Raw genomic sequence first — 22,804 nt, forward strand, 5'->3', positions numbered from 1 at the left:
CATCAATTTCTTTTAGTTATTAACTCTAACTTTAAACGAATATCTACAATAACGACGTTTATTAAAACGTGATGAAAAAAACGCACATACACAAATATTTTCTAACGGCTAATAATTATGTAGTATTAATTAGTACAACAATGGCTTTCATTGTTTTCAAATGTCCTGTTTTGCTTGCATATTTCAGATTTGTATCTATATCGTCTCCGTTTTCCTTGATTGACTGCTAATTTTTTGGTTCAGATCCTCGTGTTTTTTGTTTAGCCCCTCCCTGCTAGTCACAATTCCAGTTTTCAATGTGGTCCACGTCGCTTCCTTCCGCTTTATTTTTTTGGGCTTCTGTTTTTATGTTTGTTGATTTGTATTTCTAACCTTAAATCCCATTCATGTTTTGTCAATCCATTATTTCCTTTTTCTGTTTTGAACTGCACACTTAGTAATTTGGCGCTTGCGTTGATTAACTTGCTTAAGTCAGTGATTGTGTCTGTTCTGATGTGTGGGAGGAGCTTATTAACTTTCTCTGCTTCCGTTTTTAATTTCTTTTGCTCTTGGTTCCTTAATGATGGTAGTTTTGTTTTTTCCTCGTTCATAAACTGTCTCATTTTTTCTATTTCTTCTCTTCATTCTCTGTTATCTCCGTTTAATTGTTCTCAGTTTCCTCGTTTGTAGCGTCTAGTATTTGTAGGTCAATCGCTTGTGCTGTTTATCCTTGTGGGGTTTCTACACGTGTGATTCCAGTGGAGGATGCTTTATGCTCAATTTCATTGTTTATTTACTGCTTTATTTCCGTTAGAATTTGCTTTCATTGTTTTCAAATACCCTGTTTTGCTTGCATTGTTCAGATTTGTATCTGTATCGCCTTATTCTACCGAAACGTGAACGAAAAAAAAACAAAAACAGAGCAACCAAACCCAACAGAAACAAATGTCTATTGGAGTAAGAAATGGGGAGAACGACAGGAACCCAACAGAAATGCCGAATGGCTGAAAGACATGAAAGAAGAGATAAAAAATATCAAAGGAGGAACAGTGAATGAAATTAGCAGGGAAACCCTAAAGAAAACCATAGGAAAAATGGCAAATTGAAGAGAGCACCAGGACACGACGGGAGACATGCATGCTGGTTCAAAAACCTCACTACACTACACGAAAGACTAGCGCAAAACATGAGAAAATGTATACAGGAAAGAAACGTGCCAGATTAGATGCCAAAAGGTAAAACCACACTGACACAGGATACAGAGAAAGAAACCACCCCAGCAGCTATAGGCCTATAACGTGCTTACCCACCTTAGAAAAATCGACTTATTTGCGTTCGAACGAGGGTAAATATTTTTAAATATGTACATTTCTGTGAAAAGCTCTTGAATGCTATATAACTATATTCTGTTAATGAACGGTCTTAAAATCTATCTTCAATTGACATTTATTCCATAATTTATTTAATTTTCATACCTTGCCAAAATTAGTTCTCAAGTGACTAATTTTCCTAAATTCAATCAAAATAAAATCAAAATATGAAATGTGATTTTTAATATTTTTGATTCGTTTGGGATTTTATCTGCTTTTGTGTTGTTTTAATTAGATATTTTTTTCTGGTGTCCTTTTGTCTGGTATGCTTTTGTCTAGTCCACTAGCTAGCATTGGCTATGTTTAGAAGTTGTAACCAAAACGTGTGCTTACAAAAACAAACTTTTGATAATTTCAAAAACTTAGCCTTAGGTGAATTGAACAGTAATAAAATTAATGATTTTTAATCTTTCGTATCTATATGCGACAACATGTGTTGGCTAATTTCTTCTTTGATTTCATTTTATGTGTTTTCTAAAACAAAATGTCTGAATCAGGCGGATTTAGTTGGCAATATAAAGCAATGAAATCTCAGTCTTCCAATAGAAATTATTTTTTGGTAAATAATATTTTTGATTCCGTTCGGAAAATTAGTTTTCAAGCTTCCAATTCCCCAAGAGGACACATAAAATACTGTAAATTTGCTAATATAAAATGTAAGTGTATTTTTAAGACATATTTTAATAACATTCAAAATATGTTTTCGTACACATTTTTGACGACTATATCTCTCAAATATAGAAAATAAAATACTCAACAGAATGGAAATGTAGTCAAAAACAAATATATAACATTTACAATAGAAAATAAAATTAAAGGCTCGATCCCCGTAAATTTTTTTTTAATCTCTCTCTCTCTCTCTCTCTCTCTCTCTATATATATATATATATATATATATATATATATATATATATATATATGTATCTCAGAAAACCTATTTTGGGGGAAATATCTCACCTTTTGTTGTACTGGAAGATGTTTATGCAAAGAAATCCCGTGCTATTTTTAAAAATAGAATTTAAATTTTTTCAGAATTTTGCGTGAATTTTCAAAGAAGGTATCTTAATGAAGAGAATGAAGGAGAGCAGTGCGGCATTCCGTTAAACTGAAAAATAAATGAAGCAAAAAATAATGCTAAAGTTCATCGAATAGAATTCTACGGCCTCAATGGCTGCATTGAAGGCGAAAATCATATTGAGACCGAAGATAAAATGTAAATTACTAAGGTTGACACTCTTACTTCGGAAGTCAACATTTAGAACCTTGATACATCAAAAACTGTAAATGATGATGCGCCTGAAGTTGAAGAATTGGATAGGCATTCTCTACTTGTCGCGAAAACATACATTGCAACCGATTTTACAGGTGTGGGTCTATGGTCTATCGTGATTAACCTTGAAATTCACGCTATGCTTGCCTGGCAGGGATCTGCTGCTGTGGAGCAATTCGATCATAAATTCAAGGAAGTAGCGCGACTAGGAATGAAAAGACGACGTTAGAAACCTAACCAAAAACTGGTTATATCGAGTTTTGCAGAACAGGGAGAAATGTTTACGAACATGGATTACGTATTCTCCTTCCAAAGAAACCTTATTTTGCTTCTGCTGAGGACTGAAATGAAATAAACAAAACATCTCATGCTCAGGCGTTCCTCGACAGAAAATAGCTAGAGATCCGACTCGCTTAAGGAAAAGTAATTGACAAAGTAGAGCAAAGTCTTATTGAGAAAGAAACTGATGATCAGTGCCGGGACCTCCTAGCTAGATTGCTGGACATCATCAGGTTTCTCGCTAAACAGAACCTGGCACTACGTGGTCACCAGGAAGACATCGATGATGATGATGAAAGAGGTCAAGAAAATAAATGGATTTTTGAAAGGATTTGTAAAGTATCACCCTGTGCTCCGTGAACATTTGGTGAAAGTTAATCAAGGAAAACAAGTATTTCTGCATAATTTTTGATAGCACCTCGTGATGTATCTTATAAAGGCAGGACGAATGTGGTATTGCGCTATGTAATAAGTGAAGAAAATGAAGTGAAAGAAAATATTTGAGTTGATTTTGAGAGAACTGCAAAATGAGGGAATTCCGATTGGTGACTATTGGCCAGGCATTTGCATATTAAGCTGTTATGGCAGACCACCGATTGGGTGTGCAGAAACGAATCTCCGAAATCCACTAAAAAGCTGTATTTATGCCATGCACAAAACATTCACTTAATCTGGCTTGTGTATATGCAGTTTCTGTAGCGGTTCAATCTGTTACAATTTTTGGCACACTGAACCAGTTATTCTCGTTCTTTTCTGCAACTCCACATCGCTGAGACGTCTTAATTCAGTTGACCAGTCTAAGTATCAAGCGGGCTTTAGAAACTAGATAGAGTGGTCGAGCAGTCGCTCTAAATGTTGTGAAAAAAAGATTATTGGAACCCGTCATTGCCCTGGAAGAACTCACAGAAGAAAGAGAAAATGCAATCACAAAATCAGATGCATCTTTATTTTTCAACTTGGTACAGTCGTTTCCGTTTATTTTATTCCTGAGCCTTTGGAAAACTATTTTCCAAGAAATCAATGATGCCCAGAAGTATCTTCAAACAAAAGGACGTGATCTGCAATAAAGTTCTCCCAGCCTGACGGCGTTGAGAGATTGCTTTCTTCATAATAAAGTAAAGATGGTTGACATTGCAATAGATGAGTCCAAATCCTCTGCCCTGAAATGGGAATAAGCATGGAATGTCGTGTCCGAAAAAAAAAAAAGAATTTATTGTGAAGGATTTACTTGTGTAGGAAAACAGGAAATGCTGTCTGTCATAGACAAGTTGACAGAAGAAATACCTTGCCGATTTTAACAAGTTCACGATCTTGCAAGTAAACGAGATAACGAAAAAAGGTGTGTTCGGGAAACAAGAGAGCGGAAAAGGACTGTTCGAGACACGAGTGTTCAGAGAAGAGGGATTTTAGAAGTGTTCGAGCCGTGGCGGTGGCGTCAAAGCTGAGACGAAAAGTTACACGTGGCAGGAAAATGGGAAAATAACTGTTAAAATATTTAGAAAAAAATGCGTCATTGGAAATTCTAGACATAAGAGCTTCAGTTAAAAAAAAAAAGTGAGTTGATGTTTTTTTCTTTTTTCTCTTCCTTTGTGACCATGATCACAACCTGTTGGATCCGTTAAAAGTTAACGGCACTGTTTTCGTAAAGGTGTTCATCGTGTACCGTTGCAATAAAAAACAAACAAAGGAAATAAATAAATAAAAATCCGGGTTGGCATTTTCCTTTTTTTACAAAACCTTTTTATTACCATTACCTTTTGGCATTACTTAAAAAGTCTCTCGGTGCCACTTGTTCATTTTAACCTGATACCCGTGTCTCTTTCTTTCGACCGCATGCCGGGCTCAGCCAGCTCGTCTTCGACTTTACACATCCATTCTCTTATCATCTACTTTGCTTCTGCCCTTACCACGTGGTGAATTTGTTTCTTTTTTTCGTTTTTCTTCTCGCGCACACTTTCTATTTGCATATGTCTTTTTTCGACTACTCCGCTACTGCTGTTAATCTCTTAACAGCCAGCTATCCTTCGCTGCTGCTGCTGCTGATACGTTCCCACGTTCATATGCATTATGTTGCGCAACATTACATGTCTGTCTTCGTTACTAATTTCGTTAATTTAGAAAGTTAATTATCAGAAATAAGTAACGAGCTAAAATAATTCCATTCTCTCCAATGTTTAATTAAGAAAGATTAACAAAACTGTTGTGGAGACACCCACTAATTACCATACGTGGGTGAACAAGATATAGATAAAGGTATCGAGTCAGCAAGACCGGAGAGAGCTGTGTTCGAACGCCGGATAGGCAAGGCGCATGTGCCGGTTGCTCCATGAAAGACTGTAACACGCCCTCTACCGGACAATCTTCCAACTGCAGTACCACTGCACCTTTGTAAATATGTATTATCTTTTCGTCTTAATATATTTGTTTTACCTTTACTTTCTGCGTTCGTGTTGTTATTGATACAGACACAACAGTGGCGACGGGATTTCGAAAAAAGATTTACGCGTGAGAAAATACACTATCAAACTCAACAGTGGTATTCGGGAAATACTTACTCGTCAATGATTGAAAAAAAATCACTCGGGAATTCAATGTTTAAAACGCAGCAACTACGAAATTTCGAACGCGATATTCAAGCGTTGGGTACTTGCAAAACACCAAGATTTTTTTTGTGACTACTTGAAAAGGAAATTTAAAAACCCGGGGCACTTGAAAAAAAAACAGCAAGCACTTTATTTCAAAGTGCCTACGAGAAAAAAAAAACTTGAAAGTTACAGTAACCCTTTCTGCAAAGTGCACACAAAAAAAATACTTTTCGCAAGGATACCGTGAACTTAATAGGTAGACTGCTTTGAAAGAAAAAGGGATTTTTTCTCAGTATACTAAGAAGGGATTTTTTCTGTTTCTTGCACGTAATTAATAACGTAACAAAAGGAATCGGTTGTTCGTAGCTATTAAAGAAAGGAAATTGAAAAATTGTACATTTACTAATTTGGAAAATAAAATGGAGGATCTTATCAAGTTATTCGTGGAAATGCTAATGCGTCAACAAGAAAGAGACGAAGTACAGAGACGGCGTCAACAAGAGAGAGACGAATTACAGAAAAAAGAACTACAAGAAAGAGACGAAAGATAAAAAGAAAAAGTCGAATTACAGAAAAAAAGAACTACAAGAAAAAGACGAAAGACAAAATGAACGGCTTCTTAAATGTATAGAGCAAATGCAACTTGGTCAAAAAGATTTGTTGGAAAGATTAACGACTAATTCTGCACAGGAAAGCAATACGACTTTTTTCCAACGCAACAATTGTGAATAGCATAGATGTGTTCACGTACCTACCGGAAGAGGATAAAACTTTTGAGGCATACTTCAAGAGGTATGAAGATATTTTCGAAACAGATTGCGAAAGCTGGTCAAACGCAAAGAAAGTAAGTTTATTACTTCGAAAGCTTGTTACCAGTTAACATTGCAAATTTGTTGATTTCATATTGCCAAAGAGAACGAATCAGTTACACTTCGCTGAGACCGTAAAACTTCTTAAGGAGTTATTCGGACCGAACATGTCTCTTTTTCGCAAGAGATGGTCGTGTATGAACCTTAAGAAAACGGAGGAGCAGGACTACCTGACATATGCGTCATTAGTGAATAAACACTGCGACAATTTTAAATTATCGGAACTTACGGTGGACGTCTTCAAATGTTTAATTTTTGCACAGGGGCTAGTTTCTACAAAAAATTCAGAGATCCGAAGACGCGTTCTCTCAAAATTAGAGACAGAACAAGGTCTGACACTGCAAAAGTTAGCAGAAGATTGCCAAAGGGCAGTATCACTAAAAAAAGACTCTAGAGATAGAGAAGGAGCAGGAATGTCGTACATAAGAAAGATTAAAAAATCTGGCAGAAACGCATGACAAAGAAAGTGTGAGAATCGTCAAAATCCAAAAGATTACGCGAGTTATAAATACTCAAACTCTAATTACAGAAAACGAAATTACGGTTCAAGTCAAAGGAACTATAAAAAAATCGGGACCAAGTAATAATTGCGGAAGATGTGATGAAAAACATTGGGGAAAGGATGGTCCTTACAAAAATATCATATGCTTCAATTGCGACAAAATCGGACATAAGAGTATTTGTTGCAGAAAAAAATATAGAGTACACAAAATGAGAACAAACGACAAAGAGAAAGACAATTTACGAAAATATGTGTTGGTTAATATTTTCGGCAAACAAATAAAATTTGAACTTGATTCTGGAGCAGATTTGTCGGAAAAAAACGTTAGCACTTGGAAAAAACCGGATAAACCGACGCTGAAAAAGTCAAGTAAGGTGCAAGGACGGTGACAGGAGACGAAATCAAATTCGAAGGAGAAGTCGTCCTGCCCATTAATGTAAATAGCACGACGACGTAATTGAAAATCTTCGTAATTAAAGAAAGCGAGAATTTATTGGGAACAGATTTTATTGCAAAATTCAACCCTTTGGATAAACCGATGGACGCGTTTTGTAAAAAAAAAATAACCAGCTGCACCACAACGTCACAAAATATTAAACATGAACTAAGGAACGAATTCCCAGAAATATTTACTACGGGACTTGGAAGATGTAATAAATTTAAAGTTTCGTTCGAGCTAAAAAAGGATGCAACACCAGTATTTAAGAAGAAACGGAACGTGCCATTCGCCGGATTAGGCAAAATAGATAGCGAATTAGACAGATTTGAAAAAAACGGGCATTTTATCGAAAATCAAAACTAGCGTTTGGGCAGCGCCTACGGTATACGTAAAGAAGAAATCGGAACAAATTCGAGTCAGCGGAGATATTTTAACCGGGTTAAATAATATGCTACACGATCACCATTACCCTTCATCAAGCCCGGAAGAGATTTTTGCCAAACTAAATGGTGGGAAATTTTTTTCAAAAGTAGATTTGTTTGACGCCTATTTGCAAATTCCGATAGAAGAAAAATGCTCAAAGATTTTATGCATTATTACACACAAAGGTTTATTCAAGTATAACCTATTACCGTGCAGGATAAAAGTCGCGCCGGCGATATTCCAGCAAGCAATGGACACAATGCTGAACGGTTTAGATTGTGCTTGTGCATACCTAGATTACATGATCATAAGGAGCGCATTCATAAGTGAACATATAGAGCATTTAAAACAAGTGTTCACAAGAATAAACGAGTACGGATTCAAGGTGAAAGAAAACAAATGTGAGTTTTGTCTAGACGAAATCAAGTATTTAGGACAAATAATAAGTAAAGATGGTCAACGCCCTGATCCAGAAAGAGCGATAGCAATTAGGAACATGCTAGCACCACTTAACGTGACGACTTTACAGAGCTTCTTAGGCCTCGCGAACTACTACCAAGTATTTATCAAATGCATGCACGACCTAAGAGCTCCGCTGAACGAATTATTAAAGTAAGAAACACCATGGATATGGACAAAAGAATGTCAAGACTCATTTGAGGAAATTAAAAAGACGTTAACGTCAGATTTATCCTTAACTTATTACGACCCAAAATTACAAACAATTGTTTCGAGTGACGCGAGCTCGTAGAGTATAGGAGCATGTATACATCATATCATGCCAGATGGAACGAAGAAACCTATAGCGCACGCTTTAAGGACCCTAATTCCGTCAGAGAAGCCTTACTCCCAAATAGAAAAGGAAGCATTAAGCATTATTTTCGCGGTGATGAAATTCCACCGTTATCTGTACGGGAGTCATTTTATACTGGAAACAGATCACAAGCCCCTAGTGACTATTTTCCGCTCAAAAAAGGGCTTACCAGTATATACGGCAAATCGGTTACTCCGTTGGGGTACGATCTTGCTAAATTGTGATTTTCAAATAAAACATCTACGTTCGGGAAAAATAGGTTATGCGGATGGATTGTCAAGGCTTATACCGAAAAGGGATGAAACCTTTGAAGAGTCAGTAATTACAGCTATACGTTCCAATAAGGAGGAAAAATAACATGGTGGTGAATATAATAAGAGAATTACCAGTCACGCTTACCGATATAAAAAGGGAGACTGAAAATGACGACGTCATCCAAGACATAAAGAAAAAATGAAGGGAAAATGACGAAAAAAACGCAAAGTATATTTTCCTTATGCAATGAGTTATTATTATATAGTGAAAGAGTGGTTGTAGCGAAAACCTTGCAGAAAAAATCTTATGTGATTTTCATACAGGACACCCGGGTATAAATAGAATGAAGACGCTTATGAGAAGTTATGTTTACTGGCGTAATATGGATGTGAATATTGCATTAACAGTAAACAAATGTAAAAGTTGTGCGTTAGCCGCTAAGGCACCACCGATAGTTCATAAACCTTGGAAAAAAAACTGACCATCCATGGTCACGCATTCATCTAGGCTTTGATGCACCGATCGAGAGACAATACTACCTAATCATATGAGATAGTTTTTCCAGATGGCCGGAAGTAAAGCGGGTCAAAACCCCAACGACGGATAACACAATAAGTTTTCTGCATGAAATCATCGTAGTCACAGATAACGGAACACAACTTACTTCAAGTGTTTTCAAGGATTTTTGCGAATCGTTTCAGGTAAACCATATAACTACACCACCATCCTAGATCAAATGAATTAGCGGAAAGGTTCGTATATACGATAAAGCGTGTCCTTAGAAAATCGATAGGGACATCGACAACTAAAGCATTACAACAGTTCCTGCAAATATACAGGATAACTGAGAACCAAATACACCGTCGAATTTATCGCCAGCAGAATAAATGTTTGCGAGAAAAATAAAATCACTATTTGATAAATTAATACCAAAGCAAGCAGTCATATATAAAACGACACACACACATCACGTAAAAGGTTTAAACCTGATGATCAGGTATATTTTAAATGTTTTAAAAATAATATGTCATATTGCGAGTCGAGTACGGTAGATAAACGTATCGGCGACTTGGTCTACATGATAAAAGGTCTAAAAGGGATACACAAAAGACACCAAAATCAATTGAGAAAACGTCATAGGAATGAAAACGAACATGACAAACCTGAGGAACAGGAAGATCCAATTGATATAGTATACGAAATGTTTAATATTGAACCACCACAGACCATGCCCGAACCGAGGAGATCGGGAAGGAAAAGAAAGGCTATAGACCCAATGATAATGTACCCCAAAAGGAAAATATATTGAAATCTACACGACTTCAAACTTGAGAGGGGGTGTTGTGGAGACGCCCACGAATTATCATACGTGGGTGAACAAGATATAGATTAAGGTATCGAGTCAGCAAGACCGGAGAGAGCTGTGTTCTAACGCCGGATAGGCAAGACGCATGTGCCGGTTGCTCCATGAAAGACTGTCACACGCCCTCTGCCGGATAATCTTCCAACTGCAGTACAACTGCACCTTTGTAAATATGTATTATCTTTTCGTCTTAATATATTTGTTTTACCTTTACTTTCTGCGTTCGTGTTGTTATTGATACAGACACAACAAAAACTCAGCAAATGTCTCCGTGTGTTTCTTCCATCGTCAAAAGAGTTTCAATGGTTTTACTTAAACAGACGAGAATATCGACAATCACTCATGAAAAAAGCCGGAAAGCGCGTAACAAATCAGCACGTAAAACGGTCGTTCCAAACGTAATACCTCCTATTTTTTTTATTTCCTCCGAATGGATAAGATGAAATTGCAAATTCTATTATTATGATGACTGAACTTACGCATTCATAATCTGAAGGTTTCATTTTTCTGTTTGTTATATTGACTGTGTAAGATTCTAAGAAAGCAACCTCTAACTTGGCCATGCGTCAGAAGCAGATATGCGTTATTAAATTCCTCCATGCAAAAACATTGTTCAAAAATATCAAATCGACCGTAATCTCCTTTCTTTACAATTGTTGTTTATGCAATATATAATTATTATTTGTGCATCATGCCTCAAAAATTACCAATTTATTTTACAACCCAAATGAAATACTGATGCGACAAAATTCCAGCTGAAGAGTGACCGTGCAAGCGAACGACGAATCGTCTCGTGGAAAGACATACGGAATAAATATACTGAACTGCGAACATATGTTGGTCTTTTTGTTTGTTTGTCGCCGGCCCCAATTCGATGGTTACATTTTTAGTGATCAGTAGAGACTCGTTTACTTCCCTTGGCTTCCGTGACATGCACGTGAAACCCGTCCACACTCTTTAATTACAACTCACGCTGTCACTGGTCACAATGTCGCACAGATGCAACTGGCGATAAAACATGTCTCCGGAATGAGACGTGCCAACGCTGAGAAAATAAGAGAGAAAATGACATGAATAAATTAGGTGGAATGCACATATAAATAAATACTTACATAAATTAGAGGTGGGTGTGGATATGTTTAGAAAATGGTTACTTAAACCATATGCAAACACACGCACACACATACCCCATACACACATCACATACACACACATACACGCACGCACAACCACACACACACACATATATATATATTTCTGCTGACATATAATGCATGAGCTATGAAGCTATGTTTGCTGCAAGCTTAAAAAATTAAAATATGAACCAATAGCTATTACGTTACGCATGCATATGAGCAATGTCATCGTTTGACATTTAATTGGTACATCCATTTAATTTTAACACTTTCGCACTAATTTTCCCCGGCTAAAACCCAAATATAAGATTTTGCCTAGTTTATAATACAGTATATATTAAGTTTCACGCCTTTAGACCAAAAACTGACACGGGAGTTTTGTAGACAAAACTTAAAAATAAAATATATATACGCATGCATGAATATATATAGAAATAGTTTTGTGTTTACTATAAACATTTATGCAAATATTACGCAAGTATAAATCAGGTAGAAAATCTCCAATAATATAATTACACGTAATAATTAACAAAAAATGATCACACCATAAGAAAACCGAGAAAAACTAATAGGGAATTAATTAAAATGAATGTTTAAATAAATATTTAAATTAGCCAGATCTGGTAGATTAATCCAATTCCACGATTTATATATAACAAGGTTGTATTTTCTTTTTAAATAAATAGAAAAAAGGTTATTAATATGAATATCAATACAAAAATAATCCTAAATCTATAGGAGTATATATATATATATATATATATATATATATATATATATATATATATATATATATATATATATATATTAAGCACGTTATTCTAAGTACACCATTACTGCCGGGTAATGTATACGTGTTATGATGATAGACCGGCAGTTTGCAGCGGAGACAGAATCTAATGGGAAGTTTTTGTTGACAAGGAAAGACCTTGGCACAGAGACGTCGCATGTGTCAGAAATGATATAAAACCGAAATTAATAGCCTTTAGCCGCTCTCAAGGCTCGACCTCCACACATTCGCCTTTCTCAAGATAATCCGCCTCCCCGGGCGTCTGCTTTACCATTTCTCACTGCCGACGACCCGACGGTCTGGGAGTTTGTCAATAATGTTTATGCCCTGTAAGATCTTAATTTTCGAAGACCCATTTTCATATCGCCTTATTGATAAACGCCACATAGAGATAACATTCGGGAGAAAAAACAAAGATCAAACGATTCTGGACGCTTTTACAAGAGAACCTAGGATTATTTACACGCCTATCTTTTAAATGAGATCTTTTGCAGCAATCCTACCCCTCAAAAAAAGTCCATGATACATAAATATATATATATTCCATATATATATATATATAAATATATATATGTTGATATATATATATATATATATATATATATATATATATATATATACTTTCCATATAAATGTCATATATATACTTATATATATGACATATATATATATGCTTCTAAATATATAACTTATATATGGCATATATATGTCATATATATATATATATATATATACATACATATATATATATACTTTCCATAGATATATATGCCATATATATATGTGTGTGACATATATATATATATATATATATATATAGGAAATTTATTACTGTGAGTCCAGAATGAGTTTACAAATTGTTTCAACTAGAGGAAAATCCTCAAAGAGAGGAAAAATCCAACTAGCATCATCAGAATTCATAGATGGACATCTATGAATTCTGATGATGCTAGTTGGATTTTTCCTCTCTTTGAGGATTTTCCTCTAGTTGAAACAATTTGTAAACTCATTCTGGACTCACAGTAATAAATTTCCTATATACTGCTCTGACTACACATTGAGCACTTTAGTCCGGTTTTTTTTACCACTGGTAAATATATATATATATATATATATATTTATTTATATATATATACATATATATATATATATATATATATATATATATATATATATATAAGAATACTTTGATAAGCATTTGTTTAACTTAATAGGGATGGTATAATAAAATTGTGGGGTGTGCGTTCGCGCCTGGCCTCCATAGAATGGACAAAGTCACAAACTTTAATAAAGACTTTTCATATCTATCTGCGTAAGTATACTTTGATAATTATGTTTCATTTTGAAGAAATATGGTATAATAAAATTATGGGGTGTTCATTCGTGCATTACCGCCATAGAATGTAAATATATCACAAAGTTTAACAAGGTTTTTTAATATAGATCCACAGAATATTGTGATAAGTGTTTCGGCGTGAACAGGTATGGTATAATAAATTATAGGGTTTATCTTTTTTATTTTTACTTTCATCATATTTTACTTTGGTTTTGTTACCCCCATATTCGAAGCTATCTCTTAATAATCCTTCCTTTTCATAACCTATCATACTTTCATAAATCAGAGTCCATTTTCTGTGGGCTGCTTTTGAACCCAGTCAACGACGGGTACTTTGGCTAATATATATTTATATATATACATACTTTCCATAATTTTATATTAGCAATAAGTATTATTCATATTGCATTAAGCACTGTTGAAGTCTATATATATATATAAAACTGAAAGTGTCTGTGTGTCTGTGCACATTTCCCTATGACATAATTTTGTTAATTGTTAGCCTACAGATTCGAAATTTGATATACAGAGTACTGAGATTTGGGAAAATTGATGTGATTTGTTTTCGGACAGAAATTTGTCGATTAAGAGGTCAAAGTTCAACGATTTGACCTTTGAGAACTCTATCAAACTCCTACAATTTTAGGCCTAAACACGTGAAATTTTAGATATAGGTTCCTTGGACATGGATCTAACTTAATAACTTGATCAGCGCCCAAAAAATAAATGTTAAGAAGTCGAAAAAGGGGTCAATGTTTTAAAAAATTAACCTCTGAGGTCTCTTCCAAATTACTCAGACAATTTCTGGTCTAAATATTTGAAATGTTACATAAAGGGTATTTAGAGATAGGGCAAGCTTTTTCATCGGTTTCCGTCGAAAAATTTTAGTTACCAATATATAAATGTATGTACGTATGTATGTTTGCATGTCTGGCTTAAACTTTCAATAGAGGCGATGGGTTTTACCGAGATCAGTATCGTTTTGAAGTTCGACCTTTTATACGACAAATATCGAAAAATTGGCTAAAAACATTAATATCTTCCCCTTCAACTAGGCACTTTTCTACAGGGGGGTCACTTTTTTCGCCGATATTTTTTAAAGTTATCCTCTCCTTTAGATTGCCTGTAATTATAATACTTTGTATATATATATATATATATATATATATATATATATATATATATATATATATATATATATATATATATATATATATATACAAAGTATTATAATTACAAAATATAAAATTGTAACTATGTGGAGAATACTTTTATTATTCATGACTAGTTGGATACACGGAATTGCCCGATTGTACAACGCGTTTAATCATATTATTTTAATTTATGCACGTTTCGTATGTATTATTATAGACTTAATCCTCTTCTGAATATTATTTATTACGAGAAATAATTTGCCCTGTTGATCAATTCGCAAAATAGAAATAAAAGATAAAATACATAATCATGATAATTTAGTTCATCCAATGTTTGTTTACAATATCACGTCAGCTTATATCTGGGTTTGACGATGAATGCCCCGAAAACTCACTTGTGATTAATGCTTAAAAAAAATGCAAACAAAAAATGATTGGCGTCGATTTTAACTAGTATCTCTTCCTTTATCTCAAATTGAATTCATTAATTAGAAAAATAAAATAAAATATTGGGTTACACTAGGGCTAAAACACGGGAACATTTGATCTGTAGTCGAATGCTCTACTACAGAGCTATATTTCAGGATGTCAAAAAACCTGAGTTTTCGCAGAAAAAATTATTTGTGGAGATTTCATTTTCTTCTTTGCCGGTGCAAACCTAAAATATTTCCCTGTAACATTTTTTTTTAATCTGTAAAAAGACTATTTTTAAGATCTGATTTTTTGATTTTCGATACTTATCAGATGCATTTCTGTACAAAACACTGCCAGCCATATAAATCACCTTTGCAAAAGACAGTCTTAAGCGTTTCGGAACCTATGAGGAAGGAACGCACACACAGACACACTCTCACGCAGTGACTTCTATATAATAGTAGATATTAAAAGTGAAATACGTAAAACATGTTTTAAAAAAGGGACTGGGAAAAAAAGAAAATAAAAATAAAGGGGGGAGAGGCAGCTGAACGGTTTTATCCTCGCTTTTTCTAAACTGTATCAAGGAAATTAAAAAATTAACAATGGCGAGTATTTTCGTGGGTTTTCAACTTTTTTTAGGCATAATCTACTCTCATTGAAATAGATTAATTTAAATATGAAGTCGACCGCTTGACATATAAACACCCGAATCGTAATCCATGTGTCTAAAAATGCTTCGTGGACGATAAAAGAACAGACGCATGGACTTTCTTTACTGCTAAATATCTCCGGCAAGAAATTGTCTTGATTTCAAATTGCGTATTGCTTCTATATTTCTTTTCAGCCTAATTACCCAGTTTTTTAATTTAATTCTTGCCTGGCCAAGTAACTGTAAAATCTAAATGTGACGACGTTCAGAATCTATTCAAAATATGTAAGCAGAATATTGGTTTCTTCCTTTCCTTCTCCTTACAAAAAGAAGAGAAAGCTATCACTAAACGACCCCAAATGTAAAGCGTATCCCCCCTACTCCAATGCCCTGGGATAGAAAGGGCAGAATTCCTTAGCGTCATTTGCATGGTGGTCGAAGAGAGCCACACAGCTCAATTTTAGCTGAGTACATTTTTTTTACACTTTATTTTATTTTTATATGTTATTTTATTCTATTTTTACTTATTTATTTTATTTTATTATTTTTAAAACCAAACAAATCTAACCCTCTCTTTTTTCGTTTGTGCTCATATCATTCTATGTAATTTTATCTTATTTCTCACACATCTTGACCATTCTTGATTCACTTATTTTAAAACAATTTCCTGACAAATCTTTCTTTTTTACCATGTCACATTGACGTAGAAATGGGGTGGGGGAATCCCTATTTAGATTAATTAGATGACAGAAGAACTTTTTTTAAGTACAATACTTAATATTAACAGCCATGGTAAGGTGCAAAAAAAAGTGCCGCCCAATTTAACTCTCACTATTCGTAACCTCAATATGCAGTATCTTAGCTGTGATACTCGAGCTATTCTTCCTGAGTTGATGCTATGCTCTGTGCGTGACCTTAATGTATGCTTATAAATACAAAATACGAATTTCCGATCCGCCATGAACTAGTTCTTGTAACTGGAACAAACACCTAACTGCTAGCTACGAAATCCTAATATACATTTTACCTCCAAGACGATTACCTCTGTCTAACCTGCATGCGCAAAAAAACAAAAAAAAACCTTTCCTGCCACTCTAAATCCTAATGTAGATCTGTTTCTTGTAAATTAATAACCCCTGTCCCTTGAAGACTAACAATCTGCTCCTTCCCACCAAACCGCCACCTAACTCCTACATTTCACACCGTTTTGTACTGGAATCTTTAACTTCCAGCCCCTAACCCTCACATGCTAACTGCTTAGTCATCACTACACATCTATACAATTCTACCCTTTAGACATGCAGTGGAGTTCATTCCTATTCCAGTTGGTATTTAACAGCCAAAGTATGTACTCGGAAGCAAAGCACACCGCACTGCATTACACAACTATGTCTCCTCTTAGATAGCTTTGCAACGCTAATACGAAACTGAACCAATGCTCCTTTCTATGCTAAATGTTCATAACTCTTACTTGAACGCTGAAAACATCTTCTCTCAATAATAGAAACTCACTTTGTACATTCAACTTTATTCGCACCTACTAAAACCAGCCCATATATCTATTTACCAAATTACACATGACTCAAAACTTACTGTTTTATCCGTACTATAGTTCACTCGCATCTCATGCCATGCTGTCATCTAAAATATAGTTTGGGCACAACTCGTAGTTCAATTCTTAACACCTACTCACACTTTAATGTTATACTAGACCCAAGCTCACATGAATAAAAAAAAATAAAGAAAAATAATAAATGTATATATATAAGAGAAAGCCTAAAACCACATTATCTCCTCCTATCAAGCCTCCTTACAATCATAGTTGCTTACACTGCATGAGCTCCACTCAACCCATTTATCCAGTAACAATGAAATAAAAATGTCCCTAATTCACTTTGAGGAGTGTAACTATTTAGCAGATATATAACCTCTACAAACTAACCCAATAACATTAACTAACCACGCGGGGTCGCAGAAATACCTGGATTAGAACCCAGGCGCGGAGCAAACCCTCTCAGTAGTGACGGACCCAGGAGATCTTTCCAGATCATCCGTCTAGGAGAAGGAAAACTCTGAAACTAAACCAAAGAGGAGGGAAGCCTCTTCAGTCTTGGATGAAACCCTTCCTAGAGCTGGTTACTCAAACAAACTACCGGTTTGCAAACCTAAATTGCTTAAGGAGTAGATAGGTCCTGCCTATCGCCCGGCTTCCATACTCCTTCTTTGCCTATTAGTCAGGCGCAGAGATACTATCACAGTGATTCGACAGAAACACCCATTGGTAGATCTTGTTTCTTGTCTAGGGCAATGAACGCCGTTTCCCTCACTCCCGACACACCCCACCCCTAAAGCTGGGCACTTGAGAATGCTTGAGTACCATATATGCCTGAGCAATTAGATTGGGTTGACCTTCCTCTGATGGGTTGAGGGTACCGGGTTGACAGTTACTGGCTGCTGTTTCCGACTGGTAGTACAGGTGCCCTAACTCTTTGGTAGCGCTTAGAGCGGCTGCTCCATCAACAGTTGTATAATATCGGGATGTTTGCAGTGCCATGGCGCGCATGGAAAGGGACCCTGCACTCATCCCCGGTGGGCTTTCCTGAGGCCACAGTCCTAGTTGATGGAGGGTCAGCTGATGGTCTACTTGTGATGCATGTGTGATATTCTGCATAACCTCCTGTTCGGCTTCCCCTAACCTAACTGCAACTCGTTAAAAAATGATGACAGCACAATCTAAAAATAAGCTTAAACCAGGCTTAGGGTCAAACAAATCCAACTTGCCTCCTCCCTTGAGGCTTGCATTCACAAATATCCGTGGGCTTAGAACTAATTTAGCTGATGTTGAAGCATTTCTCCTAACAAATACCCCGGATATCTTCGCACTAAGTGAGACTAACCTACACTCCTCCATCCTCTCTAACTACTTTAACATGCCTGGATATCTCCCACTCTGCCGTAAGGACTCTGACAGACATATGCACGGACTTGGAGTTTACATTCGTAATACCCTTCCCTTGACTAGAGAAACAAACCTAGAAACGGATGATCAAGCCTTTATGTGCTTTAGACTAATCATGCAACACAACATTAGCTACTTTTACTTTCTCTACCGCTCTCCCTCGACCCAAGACTGTACCATAATAGTATCTGGCAGCATAGACACAGAAATCTCCTTCGACTCTAGCACCCAAGTACATGTATTTGATGACTTTAATGTTCATCACAAAAACTGGCTTGGATTCTCTACTTATACAGATGCAGCAGGCAGCGCAACTCATAGCTTCTCTGTATCTCACTCCCTATCGCAAATTGTTACTTTTCCAACCCGCTTCCCTGTCAGGATGAACAACACGCATCACTATTAGATCTGTTTTTGATCACAGTTCCTGATGACTGTGTAACGAAAGCCGACAGCCCACTTGGGAACGCTGATCATGCGGTGATAATGGTTGAAATCGCCCTAAACTCTAGACCCAAAACTGAAGCGCCAGTGCTCAAAACAACGACATATTATAAAAAGGCTAACTGGGAAGCCATCAGAGATCTTATCAGAGACGCCCCATGGGGAAATATTTTTTCTCTTCCTGCTGAACAGTGTGCAACCGAGACCACTGAATGGTTCAAAACTGCAATCGAAGCGCATGTTCCCATGCGGAAATTCTATAGCAAGCCCCACTCTCCCCAATGGTTTACTTCGACTTGCGCAACTGCCATTGCCCAAAGGCAGCATGCATTCCGCAGGTTTAACCGACATAAGTCCAGTTCAAACAGACAGAAGTACATAGAAGCTAGAAGTAACGTTAAGAAAGAAATAGCGACAGCTAAGAGGGAATTTACGGAAACAACTAAAAAACGCATCGAAGCACAAAAACTAGGAACTCGTGACTTCTGGAAAATCTACAACAGTGTAGTAAATATTGGGCAATCAACAATTCCCCCACTAACCAACAATAACGAGGTTCTTTGCTCAGCAACCGAGAAGGCTAACATGCTTGCGAGTCGGTTTGCCTCAAACTCCACACTGGACCCTCTAAACCACCCCCTACCTCAATTTCCTATGCGGACAGACGCCACGCTTGACGAACTAATAATCACCCCTGCTCAGGTGCATGCTATCATAAAAAACCTTGACACTTCAAAAGCATGTGGACCCGACCTCATCCCAGCTGTGTTATTAAAAAAGTGCTCAGCCGAAGTAGCTCCAGTTCTCTCCAAACTCTACAATAAATGCCTTAATGAATCTTGCTTTCCGGGCTGTTGGAAAACTGCTTCTGTGGTACCAGTATTCAAGAATTCTGGCGAAAGAACTGACCCATTAAATTATCGCCTTATTAGCCTCCTCCCACTTTTTGCCAAAATATTTGAGACCATAATTAACCATGCTCTAGTCCTGCACCTTACAGATGCTAAACTTCTGACCGACCAACAATATGGATTTAGACAAGCCCGTTCCACGGCAGACATCCTCACTGTAATCTCTGAACGCATATACCATTCACTGGACAAAACGGGAGAGGGCAGAGCGGTAGCTCTAGATATATCCAAGGCTTTTGACAGGGTATGGGATGAGGGTCTCCTCAGGAAGATTAGATCATACGGTATCACTGGTAGAATACTTAACATAATTAAATCCTTCTTAGATAAGAGAAAAATCCAGGTTGTCCTCGACGGTCGTACATCTAAACAATATGATATAAATGCGGGAGTTCCCCAGGGATCTATCCTTGGACCTCTGCTGTTCCTGATATTCATAAATGACCTCCCCGACAAAATTGCCTCTGAGATGGGTATATATGCTGATGACACCACACTCTATAGCAGGCACGACAGGAAAACAAATGAACATATATCTAAAGTAATGGCAGAAACACTAGAGGATGAGTTCCAATCAGTAGTGGAATGGGGACAAAAATGGATGGTCACGTTCAATGCCGCCAAGACAAAACTGGTTTCATTCAATAATTACAAGAAACCTTCTCTACCACCAATAGCAATGGCCAACGAATCTTTATCTAAGAGTACGTCTCTCAAGCTCCTTGGCCTAACGTTCACAGGAAATATGAGCTGGAACAATTACATCGAGAGCATTGCCAGGGCCGCTGCGAGGAAGGTGGGCTCTCTCTACCGTGCTAGAAAACTTCTAACACCCGAAAGTATCCTGTACCTCTACAAGGCCGCTATTCGCCCATGTATGGAGTATTGCTGTCATATTTGGGCTGGTGCATCGGCTACTAGTCTCTCGCTCCTTGACAGGGTTCAAAAGAGAGTCGCAAATCTGATAGGCCCTAAACTGGCATATAAGCTTCAGCCTCTGTCCCATCGTCGAAACGTTGCATCCCTCTGCCTGTTCTACAAGTATTATAATGGTGAATGCTCTGATGAACTGCAAGCACTTGTGCCCCCACGACGTAAACACCCTCGACAGACCCGAAAAGCTGCAAAATCCCACCCCCACACTGTAGAGATCCCTAGATGTAAAAGATCTTTCTACTCCAATAGTTTCTTCCCCAGAACTGCTAGACTTTGGAATTCCATTCCAGGTCACTGCTTCCCCAACTGTACTGACATGCATAAGTTCAAGTGCAACGTGAACCAACATCTCGCTGCCCAAATCCCTACATAGTACCCCAGTAGATGTTTCCCCTGATAGTAGCCCCCTACACCAAAGTGGCAATGTGCCTTGTTTGGGGTGAAAATGTAATTAAAAAAAAAAAAAAAAGAACAGTTACTTTCTGGACTAATGAAACCATTAGTCTATTTTCGATATGTGGACAATATATTACGTCTCTTTAATAACCAAACCGAGGCAAATAATTTTTTCTCCCTACATAATAAAAGGCATCCCGCGTTAACGTATACGTATACGTAAGGGGGGTGTAACTCGTCCATAGCTTTCCTTGAGGTATTGGTAACAAAAAAAACTTACATCAATATATCGCAAATCAACATTTACGGGACTGTATACCACCTTGATGAAAGATCAATTTAATTTAAACCCTAACACATCGTGTCCTGATGATTTGTTCCAAATCAAAATTGCATGAAGAATTTTTTTTTTTTTTTACACAGTGATCACCACATATCAAGACCCGGAAGCAACTCAGGGATAAGGGTTATTGCAAGTACATTACGTTAGTATGGAGATTTGATGAAGTGTTTACTTAAGAGGGCGGTTCACTAGGAATTTGTTAACATTGGACTTGAAGACATCCAAGTTGTAGTCCGGTGGGAAGCAGGCAGACGGAACAGAGTTCCACAGGCGTGCAGTTCTAAGAAAGAAGCTTTGTTCATGGAATCCACGTTTTGATTTAGACACAGATAAAGAGTGGGGGAACTTTTTCACAGTGGATTCAGCTAGACGGGTGTTTTTCGTGAAAGATTGGCGAGGGGAACAAAGATTGGAGTTCAGACGAGCACCTGCCATGGAAATAACGATAAAACAAGGATAAGCTCGCAACGTCTCTTCTGTGGGAGAGAGGTTGTAGGGTAGAGAAAAGGGCATCCCCCACTAAGTCACGAAGTCTATTTTGTACTCTGTCAAGGCAGGATAGGCTGTTTTTAGCAGCTCCTGCCTAGATATGGCAACAGTATTCCATCCTTGGACGTACTTGGCTTTTATATAGATAGAGAATTGCATCAGTAGTGAGGTATCTTCTGGAGCGGAAGAAGGATCCCACCATCTTTCCAGCGACCTTGGCAACAGACTTGATGTACGTGTTCCATTTCAGATCAGGAGTAAAGGTCAAACCCAGAAGCTTGTCAAAACACGGGGCCTCACCCAGACGAGAGCCATCCATCACAATTGATGCCAGATGGGGATCAGAGCGTCGATGATGTAAGCATAGGAGTTTGGTTTTGGATGCATTAAAGGTAACCAGCCACATCTTCCCCCACTGAACCACGCGCTCGAGATCAGAGGAGAGAGAATCAGAGAGAACTTTGTCATTTACAGCCTTTGATGTGTTGCCGTAGATGGTCGTGTCATCAGCATAGATGTCAACGAATGATTTAAGAATGTGTTTAGGGAGGTCATTGATGTAGATCAGGAAGAGAGTTGGGCCTAGGATGGACCCCTGAGGGAATCCAGCATTTATATTGCAGGCCTCCGATTTTTGTCTATCTTTCACTACTCTTATGAGCCTATCGGAGAGAAATGATTTAATGATTGAGAAAA

The sequence above is a fragment of the Euprymna scolopes genome, chromosome 2 (assembly GCF_053919585.1).
Source record: "Euprymna scolopes isolate OS-2025 chromosome 2, ASM5391958v1, whole genome shotgun sequence".
Lineage (NCBI taxonomy): Eukaryota > Metazoa > Mollusca > Cephalopoda > Sepiida > Sepiolidae > Euprymna > Euprymna scolopes.